General features: G+C 38.7%; 1 protein-coding gene across 2 annotated transcripts in view; it reads left to right on the forward strand.

Annotated features, from left to right (window-relative positions):
* The first annotated feature begins 11,177 nt into the window (after positions 1-11,177).
* Positions 11,178-17,821, forward strand: part of ITPRID1 (ITPR interacting domain containing 1) — a 136,654-nt gene continuing 130,010 nt past the window's right edge. For both annotated transcript variants that reach the window (XM_070369501.1, XM_005889132.2), the window contains exon 1: positions 11,178-11,319. The gene's annotated coding sequence lies outside the window, so the exon portion shown is untranslated. The remainder of the gene's footprint in view (positions 11,320-17,821) is intronic.

The raw sequence follows: 17,821 nt of genomic DNA on the forward strand, positions 1-17,821 counted from the left end.
TTGATTTTGCTTTCTTTCATAGCTCAGATGTTCATCAGCTTTGTGCTGTGGTCTTAGTGTGTTGCTCCATAGCTCAGAAGCCTAAAGGGAAAAATTCCACAGAGTTTTTCAAAACAGAAAGATGTATTTGACTTTTTTTTTTTTTATAGCTTTTAAAAAAAATTTTATTCAATTGTAGGCTAATTACTTTATTTTGCCATACATTGACATGAATCAGCCATGGGTGTACATGTGTTGTTTCCCATCCTGAAGCCCCCTCCCACCTCCCTCCCCATCCCATCCCTCTGGGTCATCCCAGTGCACCAGACCTGAGCACCCTGTCTCATGCATTGAACCTGGACTGGCGGTCTGCTTCACATATGATAATATACATGTTTCAATGCTATTTTCTTAGATCATCCCACCCTCGCCTTCTCCCACAGAGTCCAAAAGACTGTTCTATACATCTGTATCTCGTTTGCTGTCTTGCATATAGGGTCATTGTTACCATCTAAGAAAGATATATTTGACTCTTAAGCTGCTCTTGAGCACGATGCTACATCCCTACTCTAGAAAGTTTTAGAGATTTGGCTTTGTTGAACCATAGTGCTCAGTGATTCATATAGTAAATTGGGTTTGAATTATAGTGTGGGTCTTATTTCTGGTCCCCTATGCTGGGACTTGGTTAGGTAGGTGCTGGGCCTCCTAAAACAGGAAGTGGAAAACACAATTTTTGCCCATGACTGGCTCTAATTGCTCATATTTTGAACTTATCTTTTAACAGAGACTAAGGAAGATAGCAAACATCTAGTAAATGTTTACTGAATATGTTGGATCCCAAGAACAAGGTGTATCATGACAATGCTTACTAGATTTTTCTAGAACTTTCTTTGTTTTAAATATGCTGTATCATTATGCATAGAGGTATAATTTTGTTTTGATTATTGATTGAAGAGATATGGCTCCTTTGATCTGGGCTTCAGATAGTTAAAGGAAGATAAGCTGTGGACCTGTGTGAAGCAACACATTTTAAACACTTAGCATATCAAGGAAAGTCTTTCAGCTCTGGAGTGATAAAGATCCAGGTTTGCACTCCACCTTCACCATGCACAACTTGTTTGGTCATGGGAAACACTGATATAAAACTAGGTGATGTATTGTGGTAGGGAGAGTTGATGTTCCCACGGCCACAGTCATAGGAAAAATATGGAGGGTGGAGAGGGAGAGTACTATGAGGTCAGAGCTCCTGGGACTGAAGGTGAGAAACCTTCACTTCCTAATACCGCACACATTCATAGTGCCTCCAACTCTGTGCCTCCAGCTCTATTTCCATGAAAAGGGTCAGGTTGCCAACACCTGTGTTCCTAAAACAACCAGAAGGGAGAAGAAAATCCAGAAATCCCTCTATACCTTTTAGCAAGGAGGTTTACTGCCACTCCTGCTCTGTCAACAGACCCAGGAGGATATTTGCAGAGTAGTTTGCATTTCTTAAGTTGTAAAGAAATATTTCCCTCAGCACCACTGTTCTGTGCAAAGGTTGTGAATTCATTCCAGTTTGGTAGGAGCAGGAAAGAAGAGAAAGAAAACCTGTTGCATATGGGAAAACCTTTCACAAGTAAAATTCTATGATAATGAAAGCCTTAGAACAGCCTCTTTATTTAATTGGGTTAACATTTTTCCTTTCTCTGGTAGAAGCACAAGACATTCTATCACAGGCAGAGCTTCTCCGTATCTCACTGTGATAGAATAACAGCTTCATAGCTGAATTCCACCTGTACCATTCTCTCACCACAACGTTTGGCCAGTGGCCTAAAATACTTGGCTGCAGAAGTGGGAAATGAGACTGTGAGTAACTGGTGTGATTAACTCACCTCTAAACTCAGGGTAAATGAAAATCCCTTTGGTGAGAGTAAGGGGTAGAGGTTGTAATAGTTACAGCACTTGTTTTCAGCCCTGAAGAAAAAATTAGCAAATTGACTTGAGTCCAGTGACCAGGGATTCATCAGTAATTGAAAAATAAAGGACCAGATCCACTTACATGCAGTCAGATCATGTTCAGAATTTAGAGATACCCTAAGCTGGTCAGATGGCAAAGAATCTGCCTGCAATGCAGGAGACCTGGGTTCAATCCCTGAGTCGGGAAGATCCCCTGGAGAAGGGAATGGCTACCCACTCTAGTATTCTTGCATGGTGAATCCCATGGACAGAGGAGCCTGGCCAGTTACAGTCCATGCAGTGGCAAAGAGTTGGATACAGTTAAGAGATTAACACATGCTGGGAACTACAGGAGTCTGATATGGCTGGAGAGTGAAGTGGCTTCTCTGTTCGAATGACTTACTTATATCTATACGCCTTATAAGCTGGTCTGTAGCACACATAGGTCTTTTTTCCACAGTAAACTCCACAGACAAGTGCTAAGCTATCAATACAACACATTTGGACTATTTTAAAGCAAATGAATATTTATTAACTATTTTGTATCTCAAAGCCATTCTAGAGTCAAGTAGGTATAGTATTAATATCCACAGGTATGAATGTAGCTTCAGAGGCTCTTCTGTCTGATGGGGATTCCCTTATTCTCTCCTACTATTTAAACTCCTAAGGACATAAGGAAGGATATATACTTCAGCTCTTTCCTACAGGTTCATATCACCAACTGAGATGCCCACTACTTCCAAGGGAATGTGGACTCAGAAGGAAAAAACAGAAAGATAGCTAAAGAGCAAACCACATTGAAAGGGAGAGAACAACTTGAAGAGCCTATACTGGATAAAGGAATATTAATCAGCCAGAGAAAATCTTTAAATGACTTCATATATGGCAAGGCACCACCTTCATCAAATTATTAAAGTTAACACTACCAGTAGTGGGACTAATTGACTTCATATGACTTGATTTAATGCACTGAGTAGAACATAGAATCACTTTAGTGTTATTTTTGCAAAATGCATAGCCTGAATCTAATCATGGGGAAACATTAGACAAACCAAGATTGAGGAATATTCTGCAAGATAATGCTTCAAAATGTTGCTGACATTATATTCAAAATATTTAGGAGTGTTCCAGAATAAAAGAGAATAAAAAAACAATATAACTGAATGCAGCTCATGATCCATCTTTTGTTAGCTCTGTCTTTCGTTATAGAAGACACTATGGGGAACAAAATGGGTGAGTTCTGAATAAGGTCTATAAATTCAATAATAATATTTTATCAATGTTAATTTCCTGATTTTGAACACTGGCATATTAGTATCTAGGAGCTTCCTAGACACTAGTGGCACAGTGGTAAAGAGCCCACCTGCCAATGCAGGATATGTGAGAGATGCAGGTTCAATCCCTGGGTAGGAAAGATGCTCTGGAGTAGGAAATGGAAACCTGCTCCAGTATTCTTGTCTGGAAAACCCCATGGACAGAGGAGCCTAGCAAGCTATAATCCATGGGTTTGCAAGGAGTTGACTGAGTGACTGAGCACACACACACACATAGTAGTATTTAGTAGACTGCTCTTGCTTTTAGACATTAAGCACTGAAATCTTCAGGGATAAAGAGGTATCATTTCTATAATTTACTCTTAGATGATTCAGACCTATATATCTGTATCTGCATAAAGATTATCTATACCTGTAGATAGATAGAAATACACACACACACACATACATACAGGGGCTTCCCAAGTAGCTCAGCTGGTAAAGAATCCACCTGCAATGCAAGAGACCCCGGTTTGATTCCTGGGTTGGGAAGATCCCCTAGAGAAGGGATAAGCTACCCACTCCAGTATTCTTGCCTGGAGAATCTCCATGGACAGAGGAGCCTGGCGAGCTACAGTCCATGAGGTTGCCAAGAGTTGGACACAACTGAGTGACGAACCACAGCACAGCATACACACACACACACACACACACACACACACACACACACACACATAGGGAGAGAGACAGAAGGAGAACACAGCAAGTATGGTAAAATGTTAAGAATAAGGAATTGAAGAGTGAGTGACATGTATACATCATTTGTACTATTTTTGTAAGTTTTCTCTAAGAATGGAATTATATCAAAATTAAAAGTTTAAAAATATGACTCCCACACAAATTTCCTGTCCCTTTCCTTGCTTATATTTCTCTTTTAAACTTATTATCATCTGACATTTGTTTGATCATTTGCTTGTCTATCTCCCTCCACTGTAATATAAATTCAATGAGACATGTTTTATCTGAGCTGTATTACCAGCATGGAGAATAATACCTGACATATAATAAGTGTCAATGCAACAAATAAATGGATAATAACTACTCAATAAGTATTCTCAAGAGACGATATTTACTTTCAGCCTTTTTGTGTAATAGCTACAACCTGGAACAAGAATTCATAAAGAACTTTTGAAAGTACAAATGTTAAATATATTGCAGTTGCATTATAGTGATATCTAAGAACCTGAAAGAAAAAAAGAAAGTCCTGAAAGCCTCTGAGCAGAAAAAGATCACCTACAGAAGAATGATAATCAGAGAGACATCAGATTTCTCAATAGCAATCCTGGATGCAAGTATATAATGGGATGCAATTTCAGAAGATTGAAGGGAAAAAATATTGAATCTAGAATTTTAAATCCAGCTAAATTTTCACTTAAATTTGAATATTAAAAAAGATAGTCTCGGAAATATAAGGAATATCAGAACTAATAGCTATACAGAGAAACCATAAAAGAGAAATTTACATTATTTATAATAGTATAAAGAGAAATCATAAAAATTGAAGTACTAGCCATGAATCAATTTCAAACCATCAACCAACATCACACAAACTAAAAAGAAATCTGCAATGACTTAAAAGAAATCTTATGATTTTAAATATATAATCAATAAATAAGATAAAACAAAATTTCTAATATAGAAGGTGGATATAAAATAAAGAAGTTAGCACTTAAAAATGAGGAAGGAGGAAATAATAAAGATTTGAGCAGAAATAAATGGAATAGAGAACGAAAGAGCAATACAGAAGATAATAAAATCAAAACTTGTATCTTTGCAAAGATTTATAAACTTAAGCCATGACTAATCAAGAAAATTTAAAATGTTTATCTATAAAATATTTTGGAAAGTTAAGATATAACTATGGACAAAATAGAAAGCTTGTAAAGTTTAAAATAATATCATGAACAACTATAGGCAACAATTTGAAAAACTTGAGCCAAATGTATGAATTTCTATAAATATACTAAATATCAAAATTGGCACAAGAAGAAATAGAAAACACGAATAAATCATATCATCAAAATAACAATCTAAGGTCTTCTGCCTACTTTCACCAACAGAAAGCCCCAGGCCCAGGTGGCTCTAAATGAGTTCTATTCATTTAAAAAAAAAAATTTTTTTTTAATTTTCTTGAGACTAGTATATTTGTAATTTTAAATCTAGATAGAATAAGAAATGGAAATTGTACAGACATTTCACTTAAAAACATAGATTAAAGAAGTCAAATTAGATATTAGCTGATGCTTCTCAGGTGACTTAGTGGTAAAGAATTCTCCTGCCAATGGAGGAGGCGTGGGTTTGACCCCTGGGTGGGGAGGATCCCCGGAAGAAGGAAATGGCAACCCACTGTAGTAGTCTTGCCTGGAAAATTCTATGGACAAAGGAGCTTGGTGGGCTATGATCCATGGGATTGCAAAAATGTCTGAAAAAACTTAGTGACTAAAAACAACAATGGAATACTTAGTGTCTTTAAAAGATGACACATTACTTCAATGAGGATTTATCTCAGGAAAGTGGTACATAAAAGGAACACTTAAAAATGAGTAGAAAACTAAGACTAGAAGATAGTCTCCTTACCTTGATAAAGTGTGCATATTAAAGATATCCAGAAAACATCACTTGAATCAGAAACATATAAATTTGATCCTTTTAATGAAGGGAATAAGACAAGGGTATGCCCTCTATCACTACTTCTGTATTGTTTAAAATACCGCTAGATGTTCTATCCAATATAATAATAAAAAAAGTACAAGATGGAGAAGAAAGAAAAGGTATGAAGATAGAAATTAAGGGGGCAACATAGGTATTGCTGTGAATTATATGATCATCTGCATAGAAGGCTTAACAGAATTTTCAAAATACGGTAACAAATAAGAGAGTTCAGCAAAATTGTCAAACACAAACTTATCATTCTTCTATATTTGTATTAGTCAGAGTTTTTCAGAGAACTAGAGCCCACAGGGTGTGTATATGTGACTGTGTCTGTAGATATCTCTCAACAGATAGATATATGCAAAGACATATACATGATACAGAGACAGATATAGACATACACACATACAGAGATAAAGACAGAGACAGAGAAGGATTTGATATACTAAATAAATGGCACCACAAACAGGGGTAAGGAGCAGTGAGTTGACTGAGGATTGTTTAGTGGATAGTATTCCAAAAACTGGCTCATAATACACATAAAATAAGTTTAGGTCCACACTTTATATCATATCTAAAGTGAACTCCAAAGATATAAATGACCTATATATAAAAGGTAAAGCTATAGAATGAATGGGAGAAAACATGCTAATTTTAAAAATCATTAGGTTGGAAGTACTTCTTAAATAAGGACCCCAAATCACAAACCATAAGGCAGATGTTGGATTTGACAACATCAAAATTAAAGACCTCTGTTTAGTGAACTGCTCTATAGATTATGTTAACATATGGGTGGCAGATTAGGGGGAACATATTGCAACTTCAAAAACCAACAAGGGATTAATCTAGAAAATACAAGGGACTCTAATGAATCAACCAGAAAAAAAAAGTGAACACGATAGAAAATAGGCAAAGGTTATGACTATACAATGCTATTAGTGAAAGTGTGGTAAGAGAAGCAAAAATTTAAAAATTCAGACACACTGCTTTATACTCATCTTGGTGAAAATCAGGTAACATCCAGAGTTAGCAAGCGCTTGGGTAATGAGATCTCTCCTGAACCACTGGTGGAAATGCAGACAATAATGCACCCTTCTCGAGAGCAATGTGTCAGAACTAGGTAATATTAGGAATGCATAAACTCACTATGGTAGGCAAAGGCCTGACTGATCTGTGGAAATGAATACGTACTGCAATGCCATAAGGAAAAAGCAAACAGAAAAGCAACTAGATTATTCAGTTCTGCTGTGGCATAAAATTCCCTTTGTCACTCTAAGGTGGGCCATTGATGTTACTGTTTCCCACCAACCCTACATTCCCACCCAAAACATTGAAGAAGGTAGCCCAAGATTTTGCTCTGGCGTGACCTTCACTTTTTGAAGCTAACTAAGATCTCTAAACTCTGGAGGTGTCCCCTTGAATTAAAAAGAGACCCCTGGGAGCTATGGTCATTGAAAACACCATAAATTCTTGATCTTAAATATATCATTTACACAAAAGCAAAGTAAAATATAAGCTTAGCCATGTCTGAATCGTCATTCTCACCAATCCTGACTCTGGACCAACCTTGGTGACTTTGACTAGATGACCTGATCTTAAAATCTCACTACTAGGTATGTAGTCCTGATAAACTCATATACAGCATTATGCAATACTAGTCATGAAAGTGGAGAAGAAAATGGCAACCCACTCCAGTATTCTTGCCTGGAGAATCCCAGGGACAGAGGAGCCTGGTGGGCTGCCGTCTATGGGGTCGCACAGAGTCAGACACGACTGAAGCGACTTAGCAGCAGCAGCAGCAGCAGTCGTGAAAGACATGAACAAGAATGCACATTATTTAAATGTAGGTGATTGGGTAGCACTAGAGCTCAGTTGAGGTTTTATCAATGGTAGAATGAATAAGCAAAATAAATTGAGTTGAGTCTTGTATGATGAATAAGAACTATATAGGCAAAGAAGTAGGGGAAATTTATGACAAAAGAGGAAGCAGGATCTGCACAGGCATGATGTACGGAAAAATCTTTTGAGCACTTCAAACAAGGTGGCTGAGAAAATTCAGAAAAGAAATGTTCAAGCATAAACAGGTAGTGTTGGTGGAGACAGAGAAGAAAGGAAAAATCTGAGAGCAAATTAGGAAGAATTGAAAAGGCTTGATTGTGCTGAGAATGAAGATGATATATGCCTGCTGCTGCTGCTGCTAAGTTGCTTCAGTCGTGTCCGACTCTGTGCGACCCCATAGACGGCAGCCTGCTAGGCTGCCCCGTCCCTGGGATTCTCCAGGCAAGAACACTGGAGTGGGTTGCCATTTCCTTCTCCAATGCATGAAAGTGAAAATCGAGAGGGAAGTCGCTCAGTCATGTCCGACTCTTCACGACCCCATGGACTGCAGCCTACCAGGCTCCTCTGTCCATGGGATTTTCCAGGCAAGAGTACTGGAGTTGGGTGCCATTGCCTTCTCCAGATATATGCCTATACACCTTAAATAACTCCCATGTTTCTGACTTGGACTCTGAGTAAATGGTTATATCATTTATTGAGATCAGAAATACAGAGGATTATTTTCTGGGGTTGGAGAAGGCAGTGGCACCCCACTCCAGAACTCTTGCCTGGAAAAATCCCATGGATGAAGGAGCCTGGAAGGCTGCAGTCCATGGGGTTGCTGAGGGTCGGACACGACTGAGCGACTTCACTTTCACTTTTCACTTTTATGCATTGGAGAAGGAAATGGCAACCCACTCCTGTGTTCTTGCCTGGAGAATCCCAGGGACAGGGGAGCCTGGCAGGCTGCCATCTGTGGGATCACACGGAGTCGGACACAACTGAAGTGACTTAGCAGCAGCAGCATTTTCTGGGGTTAACAAGTGCAAGGCTATGAACAAAGTTAAGTTATTGGCTCAATTGTACAGCATTTTCAAGTCTACTGGATAAGAAAGTCACATAGACAAGTGATATTATAATCATGTACACAAGATGCATTAAAGGCATTCAAAAGAGATATGAAATTCTAAGATGCTAGAGGGAGAGGGAGTCCAAGTAGAGGCAGGAGACAGAACCTAGGAAAGCCAGGTGAGTACAAGAGAGGTCAAAGCCAAGGTGGAAGGAAACAGCCAGTTTTATGAAGTGATGTACCGGTCAGGACATTGGAGGTGGCTAAGGGAACATGGACATTGTGCCATCCAAAATCACTTGAGAACTCTGGAAAATTTTCAGGAGTTCCTGGAGACCATCCAAGTACACATTACTAACTGTGGACAGCTCCCTTCAAAGGAAATGTCCTCAAGCAGTGATACTGCAAAAGGGTACTCAGACTTGGAGATAGAAGCCAGCATTGTGGTTCGGGTCATGTGACGTTGGACAAAGCAAGTCACCTTTCTGAGTGTTAGCTTCTTATATATTAAACGTCAGTCAGTCAGTTCAGTTCAGTTGCTCAGTCGTATCCGACTCTTTGCAACCCCATGGACTGCAGCACGCAAGGCCTCCCTGTCCAACACCAACTCCCAGAGTTTACTCAAACTCGTGTCCATTGAGTCGGTGATACCATCCAACCATCTCATCCTCTGTCGTCCCCTTCTCTTCCCGCCTTCAATCTTTCCCAGCATCGGGGTCTTTTTCAATGAGTCAGTTCTTTGCATCAGGTGGCCAAAGTATTGGCATTTCAGCTTCAGCATCAGTCCTTCCAATGAATATTAAGGACTGATTTCCTTTAGGATGGACTGGTTGGATATCCTTGCAGTCCAAGGGACTAAACGTAGAAGGAGAAAACAAACAAACAAACAAACAATAAAAAAACAACAAGTTTCCTGCCCTGGGTAAGGGCAAGTCTACAGAAACAAAGTAAAATTAATGTATGTGAAAGCACTTAATGAATCTGTAAGGCTAATACTAATGGAGCATATTATAATCACTAATGTGAATTCACCAAGGAAGAAATGTTGTCAACAGAATGTGCTTGCTAGTTTACGGATTTGCCAGTCTGTGGGAACAGGGAAATGTCAAGGACTGAGGTCTGACCTAGGGATAAAATTACCAATTCATTCCACCTTCCTTTCAGGGTTCTTATGACAATTAACTTGCCAAGTTTCAACCGCAAGACCATATGTTTGTTAGATCAGGTGGGGAAATGTGGTTTATCCTGATTGTTTGTATTAACATTATTAGTGCAATGCTTCATTTATTATGCTGATCCAAATTCAATCTGTCAGGAGTTTTCTCAGGACACAAAAGTATAAAAATACGTAAGTGCAAGTGATTTTTAGGCTAGGAAAACTGAACACCTCTTCCCCAGCAGATCTTGTGGGCAATCAACTTGGACCTTACACAGAGTTGTACTCATGCTGATCATAGTCCCAATCCTTTCTAAAGCCTTGAAGATCCTTCCAAAGTGTCAGAGGAAAATTCCCATGTGCTAATGACAGCTTTAATATTTAACAAATTTTAATAATTCTAATTATTTGGAAGTTGGTATTTCAGTGTTCTAATTCAAGCTAAGTCATTTAACCAACCAAACCACTCATTTTGTGAGAATACAGAGTAACTAAATATATGTTGAACTCTTCCCTTCAATGTTTCCCTCTCACAATTACAAATGATAAGCTGAGTTCAGACACTAAAGTGTAGAATCGTTATAAGTAGCCAGATTCACAATTATTGTTTTCTAAGTCATAAGTCAGCCCACCAGGTGAGAATTCCTTTTTCTTCAGCCTTATCTTGCCCCTTTGCTATCCCACACTCTGCCTTTCAGCCATACAGACAACTTGCAGTTCCCCAAATGTATCACCCAGTTCAATAATTGTGTGCCTTTGTTTATGCATTCTCTAAGCCTAGCTCAATCTTTATTCATCAGGAAAGCTCTTAATCATGCTTCAAAACTCATGGCAGGCATTATGTCCCTGGTGAAGGGAAGCCTTCTCAAGTTCCCATTAGATGGTACATCCCCTCTACCTCTCTGCCCTCAGTATTCCTCCATGGGAACCACTGACTGTGGCCCTCCAAAGGCAGCAAGCTCCATTGGAGAGGGAAGAGTGATTTATCTTCACATTTCCTTTTCCCAGCCCATGGTCTGGCACAAAGTAGATCTCCAAAAATCTTGTGGGGCCAAGGAATGCAGGAAGTCTCCTCTAGTCTGGTTCATTTGTCTGAAGGAGTTTCACTGTCTAAGTTCCCTGTTTCAAATTCTTCCTGATATAAAAGATCAGGAAAACAAGTCCCCCCCGCCCCCCCCGCCTTAGGACAAATGGGCATGGATTATGAAAATGTTATGCAAGATTAAGCAAATGCTACTGACTTTCCTGCAGGAACTGTCCACCTATACAACTTTCAGATAGTTCGGCAGTTGAGCTTTTGTTACTAGTGGATGGTGCTGGTGGACAGGACTGTGACAATTGGTTTCTTTAGGGAATAAACTTTTCTTGTTCCCTCAGCTCTACTCCAGCTGAAGGAGGTAAGACTGTTTGTCAGAATCTTTCCTTTGTGCCATAGCAACCTGAATGCTCTCCCTGATCTCTGAGAGAAGAGACACAGGAAATCAGCTTGCTTTCTCTCTCTTCCTATCTGTAATAATCTTTTCACTGAAACTAAGCTAACAGGCTTGAGTTGAATGAAGGTGAAATTGAGGGGACTGCAGCTGTTAGAAACAAAATGACGTTAAATGTCATTGGTGATGAGGAGATTGAAAAGTTCACCAAGGAACAGACAGAAAAAGGAGAATTAATTCTCCATGAAAAAAGTGAAAGGTGAAAGTTGCTCAGTCGTGTCTGACTCCTTGTATGTATGTATAGTCCATGGAATTCTCCAGGCCAGAATACTGGAGTGGGTAGCCTTTCCCTTCCCTAGGGAATCTTCCCAACCCAGGGATCGAACCCAGGACTCCCACATTGCAGGCAGATTCTTTACCAGCTGAGCCACCAGGTAAGCCCAAGAATACTGGAGTGGGTAGCCTATCCCTTCTCCAGTGGATCGTCCTGACCCAGGAATCAAACCGGGGTCTCCTGAATTGCAGGCGGATTCTTTACCAAGCCATGGATGGAAGCAAATCAAAATGAGAATCTGGAGTTGCAGCTGAGAATGACAAAAAAAAATGTGGTCATGAGCAGTAGCTAATTCCAGGAAAGGAGAGAGGTGTGTGTGTGTGTGTGTTTGGGGGCGGGGGGTAGAGGGGTGGGTTGTTGGGGAGAAAGAGTGAGAGAGAGAAAGAGAGAGAAACTCCAGGAGGTAAAAACTGCTTATAAGTACGATGCTCCATTTCTGATTTCCAGATGGTGATATTTTTGTGTAAGGATGTCATTCAGAAGAATATTCAGAATGCTATAATCAGAATGATATTTTAGTACCTCAACTTTAAGTTGCTAATTAATGAGACATACTAAATACTAATGAAATTATTTTAATAAGACAATAGAACATATTTACATGTATATATATATTTATATATCAGCATATAAATACAATTACTTTACATATATATACCCCCCCACACACACACACACACACACACATACACATGTATGTGTGCCTTCTGTTTGCCCTCCTTTCCGATTGTTGGATAGAGGTGTCCACTCTGTTGGATAATGAGAGAAAAGCATATACATGGTAGACAGAAACACAGTCCTCATCCCAAAGTTGTCAATGTATTACCTTACGGATCAAAAGAGACTTTGTAGATATGAATAAATTAAGGATCTAGAGGTGGGGAGATTATCTGGGTGGGCCCAACCGGACTGTAAACTCCCTTATCCGAGAGAGGGCAGAGTGTCAGAGTCAGGATAGGAGAGGTGATGACATGAATAGAATGTCAGTATCAGGGAGAGATTGGAAGATGCTGTGCTGAAGCTGGAGAAAGGAGCCAGGACTGGAAGAATGTGGGTAACCTCTACAAACTGGAAAAGGCAGGAAATGGATTCTTCTCATGAGCCCTCAGAAAGGAACACAAACTTGCTAACCCTTTAATTTAGCCCAGCGAGGCCCATTTTGGATTTCTGACCTGTAGAATTTTAAGACATTATAATTTGCGCTGTCTTAAGCTACTAAACTTGTAGTACTTTGTTGCAGCTCGATAGAAAACTCAAACAAATGATAATAGGCTCTTGTAGATGAACTTGATGTTTCAAGGGATCTGTGTCAGTGGGAAATAGGAGTAGGAAAACTGGAGAATGATGCTGATTTAAGAGATGGCAGAACTACTGATGTTGGAAGGGTCTCAGGGTTTGACTTCAAAATGTGCAAGTGACTTGTCCTTTTTCATCATTCTTCCTTAATCTCAGGTCCAAGGAAACAACAATGTAATCAGAATGACACACATATAGCAATATCCTTGCTTTATCACATAGAGTATTTTCTGCATATTGCAGAAAGTTTTTCAAGAATAATTTCAGTAGGGCCTTAATGAAATAATTATCCTCATATTAAATCCTTCCATAGTTTAACCACTCTAATTTGTTCAAACCTTTGTAAATTTTCAAGGACAAATTTAACTACAAATAATAAATTATTTAAAACCTACAGTGAAAAGGCTTTCTGAACCAATTCCCACTGAGCAGACATTTCCTGAATCTCAATCTTCTATCATCTTCCAGAAGATGCAAAAGAAGAAGTTGGGCAAGTAACATAATTTCCCTGGAGTTCTTATTTTGTGAAATTATGCCTAATTCATTGAGATGGGTAGAGAATGTTGAATCTTAGATCTGGAAGGAACCCCAGAGATGGAAGTAGCCCAGATTCCTCATTGTACATATGAGAAAACTGAATCAGTTACTTCAGTTACTTGCCCAAGATTTCCCATTGCATTGTCCTCTGCCTATGCCCCTAAATGAACAACATTCCAGGCTTTGTACTGGACAGTAGCAATACAGAAGTGACAAATTTTGTTTGTCCTTAAGAATTGTATAATCTAGGAAGGAAGACAGACAAATAAATACATAATATTTTGTAAACAGAATGATAGAAATAAGCATCAAGAATTGGTTAGATCGAAGGAAGGGCACATAGACCAGATAGGCATCACTCATCATGGATATTCATTGATTTTAAAATAAAGGCTTTTATTGGCTTGTTTTTATTTTACAAAAGCAATTGGTCCTTGGTCGGTTTTTTTTAAAATACTATCAATAAAATGAAGAAAGTAAAAATTGTCCATAATCATATCATCCAGAGAGAACTACTTTTTTTTTTAATTGGAGAATAATTGCTTTAAAATGCTATAGAGGTCTCTGCTGTACCTCAACACGAATCAGTCATAATTATATATATATGTATCCCCTCCCTCGGAGAAGGCAATGGCACCCCACTCCAGTACTCTTGCCTGGAAAATCCCATGGATGGAGGAGCCTGGTGGGCTGCAGTCCATGGGGTCGCTAAGAGTCGGACACGACTGAGCGATTTCACTTTCACTTTCACTTTCACTTTCCTGCATTGGAGGAGGAAATGGCAACCCACTCCAGTGTTCTTGCCTGGAGAATCCCAGGGATGGGGGAGCCTGGTGGGCTGCTGTCTATGAAGTTGCACAGAGTCGGACACGACTGAAGCGACTTAGCAGCAGCAGCATCCCCTCCCTCTTGAGCCTCCCTTTCCCTGCCATGCCACCTCTCTGTGTTGTCACAGAGTACCAAGCTGGGCATCCTGTGTTATACAGCAGCTTCCCGCTAGCAGAGATAACTACTCTTAGCATTGTCTTATCAGATCAGATCAGATCAGATCAGACGCTGTTAGATCTACATAGATATATCCACACAACCATGCAATATGTACATATTTCTAGTTTGTCTCTCTCAACATATGTATAATTTTAATAGATATATATGCATCCTTCTGCTATTTGTCACTTATTTCAAAATCACTGAACATGAGGGTTAAAATAAATATACTGAGTACCATCTTGTCCAACTGCAAATAAATAATTTTTATAAATTTTTAAATAATTTAAGATATACAGAAAAATGCAAAGATTACTATTACTAAAGAATTCACCATATCCTCTTTGCTCTATTATTAACATCTTACATTAATAAGGTAATTTATTACAATTAATAAATCAATATAGATTCATCATTATTAATTACAGTCCCTACCTTTGTTTCCTTATTTTACCTAATATTCTCTGTGCCATTATCCCATCCAAGATACCACATTACATTTAGTTTTCATATCTTCTGTGTCTCCTCTTCACTGTTAGGATTTCTGACTTTCTTGTTTTTGATGACGTTGACATTTTTGAAGAATATTTATCAAATATTTTGTAGAATGTCAACTCTGTTGAAATTTGTCTCGTGTTTTTCTTATAATCAGGCTGGAGTTATGGGTGTGAGGGAGGAAGGTCACAGAGTTAAAGTAGCATTCTCATCACATTGCATCAAGGGCACAAACAGTTAATATTAACATGCTACTGCTATGTCACTTCAGTCGTGTCCGACTCTGTGCGACCCCATAGACAGCAGCCCACCAGGCTTCGCCGTCCCTGGGGTTCTCCAGGCAGGAACACTGGAGTGGGTCGCCATTTCCTTCTCCAATGCGTGAAAGTGAAGTCGCTCAATCGTGTCCGACTCTTAGCGACCCCATGGACTACAGCCTACCAGGCTCCTCCATCCATGGGATTTGCCAGGCAAGAGTCCTGGAGTGGGGTGCCATTGCCTTCTCTGAATATCGACATGACATGACTGCTTATGTCCTTTTGATGACATGACTTGATCACCTGGTTCACGTATTGTTTTTCAGGTTTCTTTTCTGTAAAGTTACTCCCTCTCACCTTACTATACTTTATTATTTGGAAGAAAGTCACTATGTTAATCCCATATCCAAGGAGTAAAAGTTAGATGGTGCAGTAGCCAAATAAATTATTTGGAGTTCTGCATGGGAGATTTGTCTATTCTCCCAGAATTATTTATTTAAGTAATCACTCTTCTGTATCAGTATGGATTCATGGACATTTATTTTAAATTTGGGATTATTATTCAATACTGTTTTATTTATTGTGTGCTCTTATTGATGAATACGAGCTTTTCCAGCTGGCTTTTGTTATCTCTTTGACATATTACAGCATTGTGTGTGTGTTTAGCACTCCCTTACTTTAAGATGTTAAAAGTTTATCATTTATAGTCCAGCCATCTCTCAAGCTGCATTGGTTTCTTTCACAGAAGAATATTAGAAACCAAGTTCTGGGTAATGTGCATATGCAAGTTTATTACTATTGGGTGTTTTGTTTCTAGACCCTCTCATCTGACAGAGGAAATATATATGTGTATGCTAACTCATCCGTATAAACATAGCTATAAATATTTCCATATGTAACCATCTGTATGTATGTTAAGCTAATTGTGAGTTAATACTGATGTCCTCAACTCTAATCCATTACCACCTGGATTCTTCTAGCCTCTTCCCCTTGTTTATTTGTAAATTTCCCCTCCAACTGTGAGAAACCTGGCTCCCACATTGTTTGTTTCTTTTCCCTTTTATTTTCACTTAGCCAAGCTAAAGAGTCATCCCTTTTATTGATCTTTTCAAATAACCAGTTTTTTGGTTTCATGGATTTTTCTCTATTGTTTTCTTATTTTTAAGTTTTATTGATTTATTGCTTTTATTTTTATTATTGTATTTCCTTCTGCTTCCTTTAAGCTTATATTGCATAGGTTATAGGCTTTAGATCTTCATTATTTTCTAAAATATGCATTTAATACTATAAATTTCCTTTTAAGCACTGGTTTTGATACATCTTACAAATTTTTATAATTGTGATAGGTTTTATTTTCATTTAGTTCAAAATATTTTTAAACTTAAGATTTCTCATTTAACTCGTGTTATTTAGTCTGCAAATATTTTGAGATTTGATAGTTATATTTTCTGTTACTGATGTCTAGTTTGATTCTACTGCAACATGAAAACATAGCTTTGTGATTTCTAGTTTTATAAATTTATTAATGTACATTTTATGGCCCAGAATGCAATCAACTTTGTTGAATGTTCTTTGTGAGCTTGAGAAGAATGTTTATTCTCCTATAGTTGAATGAAATTTTTATGCATTAAGTTGGCTAATAGTTGGTTAATAGTATAAGTATCTTCACTGATTCTCTACCTGTTTTGTGTATCAGGTACTGAAAGAGGGGTGGTTAAGTCTCCAGTTACAATAGTGGGAATGCCTGTTTCTCCTTTCAGTTATATTAGTGTTCATTTCAAGTGTGTCTATACTCTTGTGTTAAGTGTATACATTGCCCAGTCCACGAACATACTCCTCACTGCTTAACAGGCCAATAAATAAGAGATAAGTTGTTGGGGCAAAAGAATAATGATTTTATTCGAGAAAGCAGCAGGCAGAGAAGGTGGTAGACTATTGAACCATCCCACCTGGGTTAGAAGTCCAGCTTCTTTTATACTAAAGGTGTGGCTGGTTATCTCAGACCTCTTGGTGCTGGCCAGACTCTGGAGGAGATGTGATAACTGTTCTTGCAGTTGTCGACATACATCTGATCATAACATCCCTGTAAAGCTTCAAAAAAATGAATGTTATTTTCCGTTCTGCAACTTATCATCTTTATATATATATGTGAAAAGAGTTATACAATGTGGTAGACCTGGGTTCGATCCCTGGATTGGGAAGATCCCCTGGAGGAGGGCATGGCAACCCACTCCACTGTTCTTGCCTGCGGAATCCCCATGGACAGAGGAACCTAGCAGGCTACAGTCCATAGGGTCGCAAAAAGTCAGACACGACTGAGCAACTAAGCACATACATGCCTTTAAATGTCAAGCCTGGAAGACAGAGCTTTGAGAAAGTGTTGCTATAGGCAACACTAGTTTACTGTTTGATGAAAGAAAGGTGCAGAGCCAGTATGACTAAGCACAGGCAACAGAGCACAAAGGATAGAACTAAAGGAATAGATCCAATATGGAGTCAGATTTGTCTTCTGTTACACATACACATTTAGAATTGTTGTGTCTTCTGGAGAATTTGGCTTCCC

Source organism: Bos mutus, chromosome 4 (assembly GCF_027580195.1).
Source record: "Bos mutus isolate GX-2022 chromosome 4, NWIPB_WYAK_1.1, whole genome shotgun sequence".
Taxonomy (NCBI): Eukaryota; Metazoa; Chordata; class Mammalia; order Artiodactyla; family Bovidae; genus Bos; species Bos mutus.